Here is a 15535-nt window from a genome sequence, read left to right on the forward strand (position 1 = left end):
TCAGTACAAACACATACTTGGGCTCACTGGTCAGACTTCTCACAGGGGACAAAGACCAAATGGACATTTTTAGATGACAGATTCAAAGCAGGCTGTGATACCAGCTTCCACATGCAGGTTTTTGTGACTGCTTCAGACTAAGAAGAGTAAGTAGTACTCATAGCACTGCACATCTGGAAGAGTAAGTACACTGAGCTTCTGCGCAGGGTTAAGCGGTTTTATTTCTTCATACCTTCTATAGCCTAAGAGGCTACTGAGCTTGGTCTCATCTGGAGGAATTTGCTTCTCTGACCCTAGTGATTAAGGTTCCTCTTCTCATTGGAGGATATTGCCCACCTTTCCATCAGCCTATAAGATGAGCCCAGGAAGAAGTAGCACCAGCGGGAAGGATCAGAAGAAGCAGGACTTGCTTTATCATTGAATAGCACAACTGCTGCTTATGTGATATTATACTGCTTAAGGGGATAGAAGGCAAGCTAATGCACTGGCAGGGAACAAGGGAGATAAAGTATCAGTAACCACTTCTCAACCACCTGCAGCTGCCCATTCAGGAGTTACAATATTCATTTCTCCTCAGCCATACAAGAAGACAATAGCAAATCACACTCCCTCACACTGCTCAAATGTAAGCCTCAGGATGGTTCTAATCTCTATAGCCATAAAGCGTTGCTGACCCCAGCTGAGGTTTGTTTAAAAATAGGTAAATAGCAAGAATGAAGGCCTAGACTGTGGTGGCTGGCATCTATCCCCAAAAGAGCAGCTCAGTGCCATCTAAAATTAATAAGTGATAGCAGCACCCAGGGCAAACAGCCCTCAGTGGGCTTCCAGCTAAGACACCTGTTCTGAAGCAAAAGATGCTTCACTTGCTTCACTTCTCCAGTCCACCTTGCTCAGCTACCTCTTCAAGCTGGGAAGTTATCCCAGGCATTAGCTGGCTAAGCAAACACTGAGAACTCCTAGGTTCACAAAAAAAAAACAACTTGATGCACTGAATTACGTATCATCCCACTTCTTACAAGCTTTTTGATCCATATGAAGAAAAACTGGATATAGAACCACAGAATAGTTAGGGTTGGAAAGGACCTGAAGATCATCTAGTTCCAACCCCCCTGCCATGGGCAGGGACACCTCACACTAAACCATATCACCCAAGGCCTTGTCCAACCTGGCCTTGAACACTGCCAGGGATGGAGCATTCACAACCTCCCTGGGCAACCTATTCCAGTGCCTCACCACCCTAACAGGAAAGAATTTCCTCCTTATATCCAATCTAAACTTCCCCTGTTTAAGTTTGAACCCGTCCCCCCTTGTCCTGTCACTACAGTCTCTAATGAAGAGTCCCTCCCTATAGGCCCTCTTCACATACTGGAAAGTTGCTATGAGATCTTCACGCAGCCTTCTCTTCTCCAGGCTCAACAGCTCCAACTTCCTCAGCCTGTCTTCATATGGGAGGTGCTCCAGTCTTCTGATCATCCTCGTGGCCCTCCTCTGGACTTGTTCCAACAGTTCCATGTCCTTTTTATGTTGAGGACACCAGAACTGCACACAATACTCCAGGTGAGGTCTCACAAGAGCAGAGTAAAGGGGCAGGATCACCTCCTTCAACCTGCTGGTCACACTCCTTTTGATGCAGCCCAGGATACGGTTGGCTTTCTGGGCTGCAAGTGCACACTGAAGCAGGCTCATGTTCATTTGCTCATCAACCAACACCCCCAAGTCTTTCTCCGCAGGGCTGCTCTGAATCTCTTCTCTGCCCAACCTGTAGCTGTGCCTGGGATTGCTCCGACCCAGGTGTAGGACCTTGCACTTGGCATGGTTAAACTTCATGAGGTTGGCATCAGCCCACCTCACAAGTGTGTCGAGGTCCCTCTGGATGGCATTCCTTCCCTCCAGGGTATCAACCGAACCACACAGCTCGGTGTCATCGGCAAACTTGCTGAGAGCGCACTCAATCCCACTGTCCATGACACCGACAAAGATGTTGAACAAGACCGGTCCCAACACCGATCCCTGAGGGACACCACTCGTTACTGGTCTCCAGCTGGACATTGAGCCATTGACCACAACTCTTTGTGTGTGGCCATCCAGCCAGGTCTTTATCCACCGAGTGGTCCATCCATCAAACTGATGTCTCTCCAATTTAGAGACAAGAATGTCGTGCGGGACGGTGTCGAACGCTTTGCACAAGTCCAGGTAGATGACATCAACTGCTCTACCCCTGTCCATCAGTTCCGTAGCCCCATCATAGAAGGCCACCAAATTGGTCGGGCAGGATTTCCCCTTAGTGAAGCCATGCTGGCTGTCACCAAGCACCTTGTTGTTTTTCATGTGCCTTAGCATGCCTTCCAGGAGAATCTGCTCCAAGATTTTTCCAGGCACAGAGGTGAGACTGACTGGTCTGTAATTCCCCGGGTCATCCATTTTCCCCTTCTTGAAAATGGGGGTTATATTTCCCTTTTTCCAGTCATCGGGAACTTCACCTGACTGCCATGATTTTTCAAATATGATGGACAGTGGCTTAGCAACTTCATTCACCAGCTCCTTCAGGACCCGTGGATGGATCTCATCAGGTCCCATGGACTTGTGCACGTTCAGATTTTTAAGATGGTCTCGAACCAGATCCTCTCCTACAGTGGGCGCAAGGTCTTCATTCTCACAGTCCCTGCGTCTGCTTTCCAAGACTTGGGTGGTGTGGTCAGAGCCTTTGCCAGTGAAGACCAAGGCAAAGAAGTCATTCAGAACCTCAGCCTTCTCCAAATCCTGTGTAGCCAGTTCTCCCGAGAGCTTCCTGAGGGGGCCTACGTTCTCCCTTGTCTGTTTATTTGCTATGTACCTGTAGAATCCTTTCCTGTTATCCTTAATACCCCTAGCCAAGTTTAAGTCCAACTGGGCCTTAGCTTTCCTAACCTGGTCCCTAGCTTCCCGGACAACATCCCTGTACTCTTCCCATGCCACCTGTCCTTGCTTTCACCTTTTATAAGCCTCTTTTTTCAATTGAATTTTCCTCAGGAGCTCCATATCCATCCAAGGAGGTCCTCTGGCCCTCCTGCTGCACTTCCTTCTAATTGGGATACAACACTCCTGAGCTTGTAGCAGGTGATCCTTGAATATCAACCAACAGCCTTGGGCCCCCCTGCCCTCTAAACAACCTTACTAAGCAGGTTCCTGAAGAGGCCAAAGTCTGCTCTTTTGAAGTCCAGGGCAGTGAGCTTGCTGCACGCTCTTCTCACTGTCCTGAGGATCTCAAATTCGACCATCTCGTGATTGCTTCATCCAAGGCTGCCCTGGAGGGTCCTGTTTCCAACAAGCCCTTCCCTGTTGGTGAGCACAAGGTCAAGCATGGCACCTCTCCTTGTCAGCTCCTCTATTACTTGCAGAAGGAAGTTGTCTTCCACACAATCGAGGAACCTCCTGGATTGCTTGTGCTGGGCCGTACCGTCCTTCCAACAGATGTCAGGGTGGTTGAAGTTCCCCACGAGAACAAGGGCCTCTGAGCGTGAGGCTTTTCCTATCTGTCTATGGAGTGCTTCATCCGCAGGTTCTCCTTGATCAGGCAGTCTGTAACAGATCCCCACAGTAATGTCTCCCATAGCTATATTCCCTTTAACCCTGACCCACTAACTCTCTGTGGACTGCTCACCTGTCCCCAGACAGAGTTCCATACTCTCCAGCCTATCCCTAACATAAAGGGCAACCCCCCCTCCCCGCCTGCCAGGCCTGAGATAACAGGAGGGGGAATCAAGTTTAAGAAATACAGGGAAATTCAGCCTTACAAATAGAGAGGGAAGAGTTAGGAAAAAAAAAAAACAACAACCTGATTTTATGTTGTTTGATAGGACTTCAGGCAGATACTAGTCAGTTTAGGTAAACTGTGACCCAAGAGGAAACATGTTTTCATTTAAGAAATTGGGCTGACAGTCACATTAAAACTGGTTTTGTAGGTTCATAAGAAAAGGCCATGTACCTGGACAGCTGTTAAGATTTCATGGGCCTTTAAAAATTAACATTGTAGCCACCAGTGAAGATTCCAGCCTAATTCAGTCTGGATCAGCTTGCTTAGCCTTTTCAATTCCAATTTTGCCATGACCGTTTGCTCCATACATTTCTCCAGTCAAGTCTCCTTGTAACCAGACAACCCCAGTTTCTCACTGTCTTTGGTCCTTTTTTAATTCCAGTCCTCTTAAGATTCAGAGGGGTCCTGCACATTTAATCAGCTTTCTTCCAGTACCTAATTGGAAAATACTGAAACCTTTGAGAAAACATTAAAGCCAAGAACAGTCATCTCTGGTTCTTCCAGCTGAAGTCTGCCAGCTCTTGCACACAGGAAGACCACTCCTATAACAGACTTTAAAAGACTTATTTCCTTTAGCAATTATATTAACATCTTAAACAAATATTGTTACCAGCTCACGCACAAGGCATCTTCTTCCCAGGTTTATTCACATGCCAGGCTGCTGGTTCATTCTCATCCCTCATCACCGCTCTAGCTCCTCCTCTCCCATTCTCAATCCGTCCAGCCTCCTAGGTCTTTTCTCTCTTCCCAACACCAGTTACAAGACCCATATGACTTCATTAACCAATTTCTCATTCATAATTCAAGTAGAAAGAAGTAGTTATCAACCAGACCCTCAAAAACCTTAATTATACTTAGCTCTATCCCCCTGAGTATATACTCAGCTCTAATCCAGCTCTATCACTGGCTACTACTTCAATTCCTAAGCCTCTGTTACTGGTCTGCTCACACACCAGCACATTCCTTTGTTTAGACAGGGCTTTTGACTCCAAACAGAGGGAAATAGTCAATTCAATGTTGCCCTGGTTTTGATCCATCAAGCCAGAAGAGTTTTAAATCTTGAAAGCAGATTTTACTCCTATTAGTTTTCAGTGACAGAGCAAGATCAGCATAGTCTAGCTTCCTATTGCTAACAAGCCCCTGGGTATCATACAGTTGCTAGCCATTGGGCAGTGACACAGTAGCTCAGTTTCTTGCAAAGATATTTTAGAAGCATCACACTATGTTATACTCGGATATCAAGACAGTGCACAGTGGTATAAAACAAAAGCACAATAGGAAAGGGCAAGAAAATAATGCAAATTTAAATTTTCCATAAGAAAATACAAACCATCTGAAAATAGTATCACGTGGTCTTGCAGAGAATCCATCTCTGGATTCAGCTACCTTCCCCCTGAGTACACACAGCCTACTAAGAGCACAGGTATGTTAGGGCTCACTCAGGAGAAGGACACACTGCAGTTCCCAAGTCTGGCTATGAAGTATCTGCCAAGGAGCTTCCTTCTTCCCTCTCTCTCCACCACAGGAATTTTCTCATTTGTAAGCAGAACCGAACACAAACTTCTTAGAAAAGTTTGCAGGGTAATTTAGTCATCCCTAGGTAAAGGGAGGGAATGCTTCAGTAGGTAAAACCAGAGCCAGAATTTGAACACCTGTGAACAGGGTTTAAGGGAGGGAAGATCTTAAGTTTGCACACCAAGAGGTTGACAGCGGTATTTGGCTCCAATACACAGATTTACATCCCTGCCTATGTCATCATTCTCCATGTTCATACAAAGAAGTGGATTCTGTTACAGAGTATGAGGACTACCTTGGAGCAGAGATATTCAGCTGAGCACTGTTCTTAAAATGGAGTCACTTAAAGTCCTCTAAATCAGGCGAACCTCAGGTTTGCAATGAACAGGCTACTACTATGTGGTAACTTAAATAAGAAAGCCTTGAAGCAGGACATGCATATGTCCTCGAGTATGGAAAGAAGTTTCTTCAGAAGTGCCAAAATGCAACCCACAATCCTTAAAAATCCACTACTGAAAGAATTGCTGAAGAGCAGGAAACAAAGTCAGAGAGCCTAGTCTCCCAGAATCATAGCTTGCCATGTTCTAATGACACTTGCTCAAACATTTTATTGGTCAGTTTTCTGAACTAGCAAGCTCTGAAGCTGGCTAAGTATTTATAAAAGAGGCTCAGCCTGGAATGGGAAGAGAGGAAGCCAAGGAATGGAAACAGCATCCTCACAGAAACTCAGTATAGTGTGAATTTAGAGATGAAATTTTTACTTGCTTTAAGATGGTTGTCTTACTATTGCCTTCCCAAGGAAATTCAAGGGCCTGAAGATTCTATGAAATGATGGCAGCTCTGATTTTGACATTTCTATGCAGAAAGCAGATACTGTCCAGTACTTCTGTCAACTCAAACAGGCAGAAATAGTGTGCCATCTCCAGAGCTGCATCCTGAAAGGGAAAGTATCCAAAAGAATTATTTTTTTTTTATCTCAAACCCAGGATATTACGTTTTTAGGAGGATGCATAAATCAGCAGCTAGCCTTTGCAACATTTCGCAGGCTAGACTGTATTGTTTAATAGGTAACAACCCAGATTCATTGGTCAAATTCATTAGGTATATATTAACTACATAGAAAAAAAACAACAAACCCAAAACAAAACAACAAACCACCAAGTCACTCTTACTAGCCAATGCTAGTTTTCCTTATCATTTTTCTACCTAAGCAGAAGTCATTTTTAACAACAGAAGCAGCCCAGTACAAACATTACTTTCAGCTAAAATTCTTTCCACACAGTACTAAATAGTTGAGGCAGAAGACAATAGTTACCGGTTTGGAGTAGCTCTACTCCTGCCAGCGGTGCCACACAGCAGATTCACAACTAAGATGATACTGGAACTGCTTATCTTCATCTCAGTACTTGTTAGTCAGGACTCCCCCAAAAAGGGGAGTCAAAATCCATAGCAACAGCTACCCCAAGCCCAGCAATGAATAGCTAGGGACCGGCCTAACAGGTTCACTCTAGCTAACTTCTTGACTTCTGTTTGTTACCTTGTCCTGGGCATCTCACTCCATTTTCTACTTCAAATCATTCCCCCCAGCATAACTGTATTTTTTTTAAAAAGTTTTCCACTTTTAGACTTACATCAGTCTTCCTTCTCCTCATAAGAAGCATGAGTTAGAGATTCCTCCATCCCTTTGATCAGGACCAGCCCACCAAGAGCAGCAGTACTACAGACCTGAACACACTGCTTTTCTCGTTCACAGTCTAGTTTCACTAACTGGAAGACAGGATGCAAGAGCCACAATCTGCCCTGAAAGAAATATATACCACACTTGAACTGCAGAGGTATCACTAAAGGTCTGTTTTGAGGCCCCTAATAAGCAACTGATGATAAGCTCCCATAATAACTTTCTTCACAGATGTTCTGACTACTGAGCCAGGTATTTGTACTACCCTTTAGCAATGCCCATGTATGCAAATGTATGTTTATCCAAATACAGACCTTACTTTCATTTTCTGTCGAGTCAGATATTATAGAATTAAACCAGCAGTCAGAAAACCATAGGTAGTTGCATGGAAAGCAATTTCCGTAAGTCATGGCAACAACAAAACTTAACAAGGGAATTAGTTTGCGGTTTTTCCAACAGCTTGCTTGTGGGAGGATTTACTCTATGGTCATCATTAGCAGAACCATTCACTGACCTCTAGATTTCCTCCCTACACACTGTCTGCACTGGGTTCAACTTCTGGAAGAGTATGTGTGTCCTAAGTACAGGGAACTGGGATTCTCAAGTCCACTGACCTCTTCAGCTTACCAAGCTTAAGTTTTCCTTGTTAAGAAAAGCAGAGCAATGTTGCCTGAGAAAAGCAAGTTACTTAGCCTTAACAAAGTGATACTAGTAATAAATTGGGAACACCAGAGAAATCCTGTAGCTTTTGACTGTCTTACATGGTGACAATATGTGCCACCAGCTTGGTGTTCTAGCCTCAGAGGCTAAGCATTAGCAAGGAGCTTCAACTCAGCATTTAAGAAAAGAATATGATACCTGCAAAGAAAACTTGCAGCAAAAACAAAACTGAGCGTCAGGAAAGAACTGACAGAGCTTTTAAGGGGAACTGGCAGAATGGCAAAGGAAAGCCCAGTACAAAAGACACAGAATATTTAACTGCGAAGCTCTATCCTAAGTTTGCACAAGGTTTTCAAAGCGATGTCCACAACAAAGGTTGTATTAATTACTCTCATCTCTAGCAAACCCAAATATGGTTTATCAGGAATGATCTCTATCTGCTTGAGTCTTTCAGTCCAAGTCCCTTGTCCACAATCTTCTGTAAGATTCAGCTCCTTGCATTTTACAATAAAGAGGAAACAATGCCAAGAATAAGCTTTTCACTTTCTGAGATGTTTTTGAAGCAGAAAGGACAGCACATCTAGCACCAAGGCAGGTCACAGATAGTATCACTCATCTAGCTCTTACCTCCCTCCCCCTCTGTAAGAACTGTTACATGGCAAGCATGTGCTTCTGCAGCAAACCAGTATAGCAATTACCATGAATTCTGTTTCAGACACTTAATGCCTATAAATAAGCAGCCCAAAATAACTGAGGATTACAGAAAATAGTGAGAGACTACTGCCATCTCAGGCATTCAGATAATTTGTTAGGCCTCTTCAGCTGGTAACCTACAGGCTGCACCCACTCCCCAACACAGCCGAGTAATCTCTTGCCTCTCAGCAATATTACTCTTTGCACTGGGGCTCTGGGGTGCAGCAACATGATGCTGAGGGAAAAGGCAAGTTCTATCATATTAGCCTGTCCCTTGAATAATCAGCACTTCTGAGTGAAAGACTGTTGCTGTATACCAATGCAGTGGGAAGAGTGCTCCCAGTAACAGCTTCAGTACCCAGAAGCAAAGAGAGGGACACACCTGTGCTTCCTTCCCAAGGCATTGCTATTTCGGAGGCTGCAAACCAGCCTCAAGGCATCAGTGTGGGACTGCCTCAGGCAATCAGAGCCTTATGCACTAGATACACGCCCCTCCTCATTGCCCTCACTCTCAAGCCCTTCTCCATCTCCTAATGGCCAGTGGCTTCACTAGATACTACTCCCCCCATTCTCTCCCCAGCACTGGCATTCACCCAACCATGCGTTTCCATCTTGACCAGTCCAAAATCCTATTTGCTCTCTGAATTACAGGCAAAGGACTACACTTGCCTACATGAGCATCTTCATCAGGTTCCTTAAACTCCAAGTTCACCTTTTATCTGAAATGAAATTGCTCTGGCACCCCTCTACTCCCCCAACCCCTTTTTCAGATTTATTAAAAAGCATGAGAAAAGCACTTGCCACATGAGTGACAAGGAACATTGTTTGGAGGAACAGTTTTTCAAATGTGAGAGCAAGAATGTACTCCATGTAAGTGAGGACATAAAAAACCTTCTAGTGTATATTATTCCAAGTTTTACCAGATTGTAGAAATGATGTTGGACAAGTTTCTTCTCTGTAGTTCCCAAACAGATACAGACACAAAAGCACCCCAGACATTCTTTGCTCTTGTTTGAGCTTTAAGGCACAGATTCTCTTAGGTGCTGTACAACACATGAACAAGAATAATCTGAAGTCCTGTTTAAGAATGGCGAAGATCCCATCAAATTCAACAGGATACATACTTGGCTACCTCTTACAAAATGAAGACGACCTATTAAAAATATCAGTCTAAAACATCACCTGTTCTCTTGGCAGGGCCTGAAAACATCCCTCATTAACTGGAAATTGCAGTAGACATTGCCAACAGCTGTTTAATGGAGAATATATTACAAACATGCTGTGCAGCTTCAGAAATTTTGCACTTCTAAGACTTCTTTTATCTGTGGACTACAGCATGTTTACTAGGAGAAAGGCTCCACCACATACCTGTAAGGCAGGCATTAACCCACCCTAGGTGAAAAGCTTTAGAGATGGTAACTCACTCAAGTTCACAAAACAAACCAGTAGAAAAGACAAGAGAGCACAGGCTATCACCATTCTCCAGGCCTCGAAAGCTATTCTCCCCGAGCCTCCAGTCGTGCTCATAGTTACCCACCAAAAGCACATCCAAGAAGAGTACAGTAATGCATCACTGTGGTTAGATGCAGTATGTAGTTAACTCCTTACACCTCAGAGCTCTTTCCTCTTACCTTTGAGCAATTATAGCTGTGAAGGAAACACAGGCTTCACTTATATGTAGTGTTGAACTATAAGGAAGCACTTGCTGGTACAGCTTGGCTATCTAACATAGGTAATGAACAAACACACTGGATGGAAGTGAACGAAATAGCACTACTGCTTTCACCTAATCAGTACAGTGAGCAACATTCAATAGTGAACAGTTAAACAAGAATTTATCACTGTTCTTTTATACCACTGCATGAGTTGTCCCTCACTAGCGACAAGAGAGAACACCACTATGCATTGTCTGAGATTTTTCATCCAACAAGGAAAGGTTAGGTAAAGATAAGCAAAAGGTGGTACAAAAGCTAGACTCAGTCCAGTTGAGTGAATATATGACATGCTTATCCTGGAGTTGGTTGTCTGGGCTTTTAAAGAAGTTACGTGTAAACTAATCTCTTAAGTCTAAGAGTTAAGTGGAATTTGAGACTCAAACCCATGCAGCTGTAACAGTAACATGCTACAGTTTTCCTTATAAGATTAAGTTATAACTAACCTCATTAGTAGCTTACTTAAAATCGTAAGAAGCTGACCCTCAGTAGAGAAGGGGCAAGTTATTCCTCTATTGGCCTAAAAAGGCCCGCTCCCTCTCCCACAATAGACAGTACCTTCCCCCTCATAGGAGAGGGGTCAAAACACAGGAGAAATTCAACACTAACCTGATGCTCCAAGTTTGACAGAAAGACTTAGATTGTCCATATATGACTCTGGAGCTTTCCGTCACATTTGAAATGTTTACTCATTGTTTGAAATGCTTGAAAATCCTCTTAAGTTACCTAATCACATCCTGTGACAAGCTGAAGATACTTGACATTCCTCCCTTCCCTTTCCCCACCTTTGGGGCAAGCTAAGTGTAAACATGGCACCAACCCAACTACAGCAGAGCTAAGTACCATTTAGGATCTCAAAGGAGTACCCTGTGCCCTCAGAGGTTAGCACAACACAGGAGGTCCAGGCACTGTCCCTTCCCATCACCTGACTGGCCTGCTGGATATAAAGCATTGGGAGAGCAAGAATGAGTTTGTTTTCTATTCCAGTGCTGGCACTTCCTCTAAACTGCAAATCTAGAAACACATGGCAGCTCCTTTGTAAAAGAAAAAATAATCACTCATCTACCTAACTAGGAATGGGAAAAGTATAAGCCCCCCCCTTCTGCCCCCCCCTCCCCAAAACAAGCAATGGGGCAGCATATGCAAAAAGGCAGAGACCCCCTTCAGATTCTCATTTTACAAGGGGCAGACAAGAGAGGAGCCAGAAAAAGTAGCCAGTCTGATGTGGCATTTAATTCTCAAGATGACTTAGAGCCTGCAAAGATTCTTCCTGAAGATTTCAGGGCAATTCCTTTGGACTGTTCCCACTCTGAAAATCTGTGGCAGAATATACACGCTGCTGACAATCCAGCTTAGTATACTTATGATAGGAGGAGAAGATCAAGTAAGATTGCTGTTAACATCACTCCCTTTCACAGAGAAACCCACTCAGACGCTGACAAGCCCAAAGTTAAAAACATCAGATCTGAGGCATGTACCTTTGTGAAAGACAAACAGATACAGGATTTGGCAGATGCACCCACGCCAGCTCCTCAAAGAGACTACAAAAGTTGCATGCCAGCTTCAGCAACTGTTTTGCAATCGCAGTATTACTCCTCCCTATTCAGCACAGGAGCGTCCACCAAGTTCAGTATCAAATGGGACTGGATAAATTCAGGAACAGGTAGTATCCATGATAAAACCAGAAGATGAAGAGCCCAATTCAGTGCTTAATCACTGGAGTACAGATCTGATGAAACAGTGGTTGAGAGCCTTAAAGGATTCCCTCACCTGCTAAATAATGATTCCATTGCTAAACCTGAGCAGAAACCTCATGAGTTTCTATCTTTACCCTGGACAAATCCAGATTGTACAGACCAAAGCAGCTGTTAGCATCTACTTAACCCCTTGAACGTCTAGCCATGTCTGCACAGAAGTACTACATGGCAAGATAACTTCAGATACTTTGGAACTAAGAAATACGAAGCTGCAGGAGGCATGATAGGCAACAGAGAGACTTACACAAAGTCTGTTCAGCAGCTTTATTATCTTCATACCGAAGTAAACAAACCACTGAACTGAAAAAAAGAAGGATCAGGCAAGTATTTTAGCAGCTATACATCCACTGTATTAGTATAGGACAAGGTATCCTTAAAGTTTTTTCCAAGCCTGTGATATACTTCATTGAAAAGTTACTCAAGATCCTAAGCCTAGTGAAATTAAATCCTTCAGTTCCTGGGATAAAGCCTTAACAAACTGGGAGAGCACCACTTCAAAGAACACAATCTAAAGAGAAAAGACAAGTCTTGCTGCATTTTAGGCTTTTTTTTTTTTTTTTAAACCATATTGAAGCTATTTAGGAGTTCTCTAACTTAAAACACAACCTGAGAAAATTACCAGAACAGAGATTCTCCAATCCACAAACACACTCAGATGATACTAAGTCTTCAAAAGCCAGATGAATAACCCAATCTTTGTTCATTCAGTACAATCTACTAACTACAGCTTCCACTGCTTTTATTAGTTGCTTCCAAAGGTAATTGCTCAATTTCCAGTTCAAAGCACTTTATACTAAGCATGCAAGAAAGCCATCTATGAGATACCTTATCAGTATGCTGTACACCAATGCATATACCTCCAAATGGCACAAACAGCCAATTAATTATATCATTGGTCAGGCAGACTATTCAAGTGGAATTAAAGCATCTAATTAACTTTCACCAGCAACATACAGAATGAAAGTTGTACCACTACATCATTATTAGAAGCCACAGTAAATTTAAAGATCAGATTTAAAGGCAAGAGTCTTGCAAGCAGTTTTGATCTTGAAAACTCCTTAAGGCATATTCCAGTTTTGCTTCTTGGTTGTAAGCAAAGGCAGACAGCCTACTTGCCACAAAACACCTTTTTTACCCTCTATAGCCACACAAACACTGAACATCCCAGATTTTACTCTTCAAAAGAACAAGAAACAGAGAGCACCCAGGCAGCAGTATTTGAGGCTGTTAGGAGCTTGCACCTGTAGCTGATTTGCTCATACAAACCTCCCACTGCTCTGAGTCCCCAAGCCTGTACAGTCTTCCAAGGCTCTTGCAGTGTAGACAGTGGCATGCAGTTTATTCCCACGGTGTGAGGTAAAACAGGGTTTAATCCTCGCACTGCTGATGTGGTTCTGCACTGTGTAGTTCTGAAAGTCTGTCTTGACTAGCTTCCTATTTTAGTGTCAGAGCATCTGATTCTTTTCTTAAAACCCAGGCTCCTACAGAAGAGAATGTTGAAACTCTTCTGCAGCTGGCATCTCAGAGAAGGCTTATTCTCAGCCTGAAAGGGCAGAAGCACCCCTGATCTCACTTATGCAATGCTTGCAGAAGTAATATTTAAATAACTCAAGCCGGGAAGTATTTCCTGGATGTTTTCCGTTGTTCCCCCTCCTAGAGTTAGAGCATAGCGGTGCCCCTAGAACACAGACCTCCGACTACCTCTTTCTGTTGAGCAAAACACCTGAGGTTGGTGTTCTAGGTAACAAGCCAGCCATTCCTTGTACAGGTAAAGCCACTAGAGGGCATTGACAATTACTGTGAAAATAGGTTTCAGTGTGAGAGACAGGCCTTGCCCTATGCTCTATAGGAAAGTCAGAGACTTTTGAGTTGAGAAAGCCAGTATTGAAGTCCTCTGCTCACAGGGATCTCATCGCCACTTGGATGCTCATGCCTAGAACACCAAAGACATCCCATAGTTATCATAACTACCTTAATGCAAGATTATAACCCTTAGCTTATGTCGAATTCACTTCATCAAGTATCTTCCCACCCTGGCACACCACTACGTATGTTGGTCAAGTTTTTGCCATCTCATTTGAATTTTTTGGTACTTCGAAGGACAAATCATTTCTGAGCATTCTCTGCCCCATCTGCAGACATTAATGCTGTCTTCCTCCCTTCCAGGTTAAGTTCAACACTGATACATGTTCCAGACCTACTTTCTTTATTCTCATCAAGTGCTTTGTTCACAGTTGCAGCATGAATGCTTTAACACACCATGTTTACATACACTGCAAACCTAAACAAGGAGAACTGAAAGCAACTGACAATCCTGCATTCAGATTTAACAAGCAACAGATGAGCAGAGAAGCCACGCACTCAGATGAATTATCTCTATTTCAAGCTTGTTCTTAAATATTTGACAATGGAGAATAAAAAGCGGCTGTCAAGAACCTTGCACAAGTTGGCCACTGAATTTAATAGCAAAGAGAATGTAGATGTTAAAAGCCCAGATTAAAAGTGTGTCCTAGCTAGGCTAAATCTAGTTCATCATACTCATACCTAAGGGCTCAGAGTTTCCTTTTGCTGTTCAGACAAATATCTTTCAGGGTATAAACTGGACCAAACCCATTCATGAAAACCATTTGAAAATTCAGCTTCCAGTTCACTACACATAACTCTTCCAGATTCTGAGGAGCCACAACATTCTCTTAAGTGCTGCTTCACATCCAACTTGAAAACAGCTTGTCTAGGGCATCACACAACAGTGTCATTACCAGTGTGATACAATCACATTATTCCAGGAGTCGCATCTTGCCCTTGTGCAGTTCAGTAAGTGGGGTTACACCATGACAAAGGATGACACTTTATAGCACTTCCAGGAAGTCCACCCAGCTCCAGAAAGTCCAGGCAATACCCTTATCTGATCATAGGCATGTCTTCTACAGTTGCTGGCAAAAGTGGGCATCCTTGCAGACTTTAAAAGTACACAAACAATTTGGATCTACCCACACCACTATACCAGGTATGGAGGAGGCAAACCCTCCAGACAAGTGGCAGGATAAAACTAATTATAATGCTAAACTTGGAACATATAAGTTACCCCAGATCTCTGCTGGAGAGATGTATAGTTTTCTGTTAGCAGATAAGTACTTGTAGATAGCCACTATAGATGCTTATAACAAGCCTGGACAACTCTGGTGTTCAATTTTACCTATACAAGTTGCAGTGTAGGTAGAAAGCTCTGCCAGCACAGGACACCAGCAAAAGTATTCCTATTTTAAAAGCAGAGACATTTGCCTTCAGCTGAAGTTAGCCAAGACATCTTAACTATTCTCACATTGAACTGGTCTTCCTCATTTCACATTAGCAAAGAAATAATTTACTATTGCTTTGAGATATATACCCTATTCAAGGGGGTGGGGGGGAATACATCCTCCCCATTCAACAAGCTTTATGCAGAGCTTTAGCCTACCCTATCTTTAAAAAGCTAAAGAAATGGTTTGTCTTATACATCCTTGAAATTAAAGTTACTCCTCATGCATGTAAGACTGCACTTGCACTTGGCAGGAACATCACACCAGAGCACTGCAACTCTTCACACAAGTTGGGGTGGAGTGGGGATCTACTATATTTTTTTTAGTAGATGTCAACATTTGTTCCTATTTGCTGCTATCATGGTGGGTACAAGTTATGGCTTTGCTAAGGAGACAAGGGTAGGAAGCATAACTGTAACTCCCAAGCA

General features: G+C 43.3%; 1 protein-coding gene across 7 annotated transcripts in view; it reads right to left on the reverse strand.

The window, feature by feature from the left end:
• Positions 1-15535, reverse strand: part of SMOC1 (SPARC related modular calcium binding 1) — a 138510-nt gene that overhangs the window by 105195 nt on the left and 17780 nt on the right. The gene's annotated exons all lie outside the window — the stretch shown is intronic.

This window comes from Pezoporus wallicus, unplaced genomic scaffold, assembly GCF_028554395.1.
Source record: "Pezoporus wallicus isolate ANWC-B61680 ecotype Strahan unplaced genomic scaffold, APGP_CSIRO_Pwel_v1 contig_5418, whole genome shotgun sequence".
Taxonomy (NCBI): Eukaryota; Metazoa; Chordata; class Aves; order Psittaciformes; family Psittacidae; genus Pezoporus; species Pezoporus wallicus.